A 5,017-nucleotide genomic window follows, 5' to 3' on the forward strand; every position below is an offset into this window, starting at 1 on the left:
CAGCAGTGCGTCTTGTAGATGGTACACACGGCTGCCATTGTTTGGATGGTAGAGGGAGTGAATGTTTGTGGAAGGGTTTTAGGGCGGCATGGTGGCACAGTGGTTAGCACTGCTGCCTCGCAGCGTCAGGGACTCGGGTTCAATTCTGGCCTTCGGTCACTGCCTGTGTGGAGTTTGCACATTCTCCCCCTGTCTGCACGGATTTCTTCTGGATGCTCCAGTTTTCTCCCACTGACCAAAGATGTGTGGGTTAGGTTGATTGGCCATGCTAAATTGACCCTTAGTGTCAGGGGGATTAGCAGGTTAAATATGTGGAGTTGTGGGGATAGGTCCTGTGTGGGATTGTTGTTGATGTAGTCTTGATGGGCCAAATGGCCTTCTCCAATACTGTAGAGATTCTAAGGGTAGCAATCGAATGGGTTGCTTTGTCCTGGATGGTATTGAGCTTCTTGAGTGTTTTTGGAGCTGCTCTCATCCAGGCAAGTGGAGAGTATTCCTTTCCACTTTTGACTTGAGCCCTGGTGGACAGGCTTTGGGGAGTCAGGAGGTGAGTTACTTTCCATCTGGACTCCTAGCCTTTCACCTTCTCTGGTAGTTACAGTTTTTATGTGGTTAGTCCAATTTAGTGTCTGATCAATGGTAACCCGCAGTATTCAGGCAGCGCAGGATTCAGTGATGGTAAGTAATACCATTGACTGTCAAGGAGCAATGGTTGGATTCTCTCTTGTGGAGATGGTCATTGCCTGGCACCTATGTGACGTGAATGTTCCTTGCCATTTGTCAGCTCAAACCTGGATATTGTCCAGATTTTGCTGCATTTGGGCAAGACTGCATCAGTATCTGAGGAGTTGTGAATGGTGCTGAACATTGTACAGATATCAGTGAACACTCCCTCTTCTAACCTTATGACAGAAGGAAGGTCATTGATGAAGTAGCTGAAGTAGTTGGGCGTAGGATGCTACCCTGAGGAACTCCCGCAGTGACATTTTGGAGCTGAGATAATTGACCTCCAACAACTGTAACTATCTTCCTATGTGCCAGGTATGACTTCAACTGGCGGAGAGTTTTCACCCTGATTCTCATTGATTCCAGTTTTGTTCGATCTCCTTGATGCCAGACTCGGTCAAATGAAGCCTTGATGTCAAGGGCAGTCACTCTCACCTCATCTCTGGAGTTCAGCTGTTTTGCCCATGTTTGAACCAAAGCTGTAATGAGGACAGGAGCTGAGTGACCCTGGAGAAGCCCAAACTGGGCATCTGTGAACCAGTTATTCCTGAGTAAGTGCTGTTTGTTGATGTTGACGGTCCCTTCCATAGCTTTGCTGATGATCAAGAGTATACTAATGGTGTAGTAATTGACCGGGTTGGATTTGTCCTGTTCCTTGTGTACAGGACTTACCTGGGCAATTTTCCACATTGCTGAGTAGATAGCTATACTGGAAAAGCTTGGCTAGGAGCAATGCCAAATTTGGAAGCACAGGTCTTCAGTATTATTGCTAGAATATTGTCAGGGCCCATTTCCTTTGCTGTATCCAGTGTTTTCAGCTGTTTCTTGATATCATGTGGAGTGAGGCAAATTGGGAAAGTTGCTTGAATCACAGTCAGACATTGTAGATTATTGCAGGGTCAACTTCTACCCCAGTCTCTCAAACACATTCCTCCATTTTTATGTTATCAGACACATGCAGACATTTAAATGCAGACACATGTAAAAATAGAGAAAAATGTGCACAATGTGTAGCCAATCACAGGGACATCTATGCACGTACACACTCAATCACCGGAGGCACACACTGACAGACTCAGCGACAGACACTCAAACACACACAACAAACAGAGACACACAGAAAATCACACAGAGACACAGACACACAACAATCACAAAGACACACAATCTCACAGAGACACAGACAATCATACAGACACACACAATCACATAGACACACACAATCTCACAGAGACACAATCATACCGACACACACAATCTCACAGAGACACAGACAACCAAATGGACACACACAATCACACAGACACACACAATCTCACAGAGACACGGACAATCATACAAACACACACAATCACACAGACACACACAATCTCACAGAGACACAGACAACCATACAGACACACACAATCACACAGGTACACACAATCTCACAGAGACACAATCACACAGACACACACAATCACTCACAATCTCACAGAGACACAGACAATCACGTAATGACACAGAGACACATAGTGACACAGAAACACACACAATCACACAGAGACACAGACACACACAATCACACAGAGACACAGACACACACAATCACACAGACACTGACACACAACAATCACACGGAGACACAAAAATCACATAATGACACAGAGACAAACAGTGACACAGACACACACACACAAACACACAGGAGCACAGATACACACACAAACACACAGTGACACATACCATCACACAGAGACACAGACATACACAATCACACAGAGACACAGATACGCACGTAATGACACAGAGACACACATGACACAGACACATACACAAACACACAGTGACACAGACACGAACAATCACACAGAGACACAGACATGCACATAATCACTCAGACACACACAAACACACAGAGACACAGACTCACACACAATCAATCACACAGAGACATAAACAGTAAATCATACAGAGACACACAATCACAGTGACACAGATGTATACACAAAGACACACATGTGGGAGTGCTTGGGAACAGAATGTACATGATTCAATAATGTAAATTATACCTTTGCATTGAGGTCACATAGTACAAATTCCCTTCCTCCTAATTACCTTAACTTACAGCATTTAAAAATCAAATCTGGGTCATATCTGACACTAACTTCTGATTTTATCTTTTTGTTTTTCAGTTGTGTTGTACATTTGGTTAATCACCTAAATTTTCAACAAAAGATTAACGGGGTCCCACGACTTTGGACAGATTCTCTGACTATCGAATATTCTTTGATACTGCTCCAGGCCATTGACAGACATTACAAATGTAATCTCCTGAACTCTGGGGTCGTTCAAGTTTATAGATACATGGTCAGCACAGACACAACTGGCCGAATGGCCTCTTTCTCTGCTGTAATGTGTACCTGCTCAGAGCTTTGCTTGGAAATGCAAATTCAACACATCATCTCTGTTGTCATTAAATGGAAATGAATTTGCCGGATGAAATGTAATAACAGGCCCCCCAGTTGGTTTAACTGGTTGAAGCAGTGAGTGATGGAGCCATCATCACCCCCTGTACCACCCCCCCTACCCCACCCTCCCCCCCCCACTTCTGAAGAATGGTCTTGATGACTGTGGAGGTCAGTCAGGTTAGGTCAAAGTCAGACTTGGCTCTGATGTCCCCACATTTGAACAGTCTCCATACCACCCAGCGTTACATGTGAACAGTGGGCACCAGCATGAGGTAGTTCTTTCAGATACTGGAGACTTTGTGTTTTCAGGAGATTTTGGGTGGGAATTTCCGGAACCCCCGGGGTGTGTTTTCTGCCGGTGGAGGCGGCTCGCCGTTGGCTGCCTGTGGGATCTTCCCCCTGATGTCTATGGCGTTTTGTGTGTCTCGCTCATCCCGCTGCTCGGGGCCCCACTGTGGGATGGCGGGGGACCGGATGATCCCGCTGTCAGGAGGAACTGGAAAGTCTTGCCCTTTGTCTTTTCTATAATCACCACTTTCGTTCAGAGCTCAGTATTCCTGATTAGTGAACCTATTAACCTACTCAGTAATCCCAATATCCTGAGTGCTGTGTCTCAGTGTGAGCTCCAGCCACAGCCCAGTTATCTCTCTGTATTTAAAATCTACTTACTCCTCATGGTTTAGTGAATGTTAAGGTCTGTTCGAGTATTGGATGTGGCTTTCACTGAGGCAATGAGACAGGATGTACGCTTTCTTTAATCACCTCCCAAGTCCCTGATTCAGTTTAATTCACACTGCAACCATAAGAACAAATGCCTCAGGTGAAAGGCAACTTAAAATATTTTGGCTGAAGTTAAGTAAGATTTGTCTTCCTTTTACTTTGTTGGACATCAAACGGAATGTCTGAACATACTTTCATCCATCCATCTACCCATCCCTAGGACAGCGCGCTGGCACAGTGGTTACCACCAGGAACCTGGATTCAATCCCTGCCTTGGATTACTGCCTGTGTGGGGTTGGCACATTCTCCCTGTGACTGTGTGGGTTTTCTCCGGGTGCTCCAGTTTCTCTCACATTCCAAAGATGTGTAGTTTAGGTTGATTGGCCATGCTTAGTGTCAGGGGAACAAGTAGGGTAAAGACGGGAGTTGCAGGGTTAGGTCCTAGGTGGGATTGTTGTTGGTGTGGACTCGATGGGCCAAATGGCCTCTTTCTTCACTGTAGGGATTCTATGCTGTGCTTTGTCTGTCCATCCATCAATCAATCCTCTGTGGCTCAGGCAGCATCTGGGTTGGGAGAACATCGAGTTAACATTTCAAGTCCGAACGACTCTTCTTCAGGACTCTGAAGAGTGATACAGACTCGAAACATTAACTCTGTTCTCTCTCTCTTCACAGGTGCTGTCTAACCTGCTGAGTTTTTCCAACATTTTCTGTTTCTGTTTCAGATTCCACTGTATTTTGCTTTTAGCCAATCCTCTGTATTTGCAGCCTGGTAGATGAGGGATTGAGGTCAGTGTTCGTATTAAAAATACACCCAGAGCAAGAGTGTGGAAAATTAATTTTCAAATTGGAATGTTGGTTGTGAAATGTTCCTTTCCTTCTGTGGACTGGGCAGGTTTCGATCATTATCCCCTGACGTCTCAGTCAATGGGGTTGGTTGCTTACTGAGGTATAATCCAATAGGTGTTTTTCAATTCCCGTCTCTCACCCTACTCAAATATTATTTTTATAAAAATGTGGTATTAGGGCCCAGGTTAATGCAGTCGCTGTACAGCCCCGCACACAGAATAGTGACTGAAGCAGGGAAAAATAAAGAAAGAGTTTGTGTTTCTATAGGGTCC

This window comes from Carcharhinus amblyrhynchos, chromosome 22, assembly GCF_965287045.1.
Source record: "Carcharhinus amblyrhynchos chromosome 22, sCarAmb.v2.hapA, whole genome shotgun sequence".
Classification (NCBI taxonomy): Eukaryota; Metazoa; Chordata; class Chondrichthyes; order Carcharhiniformes; family Carcharhinidae; genus Carcharhinus; species Carcharhinus amblyrhynchos.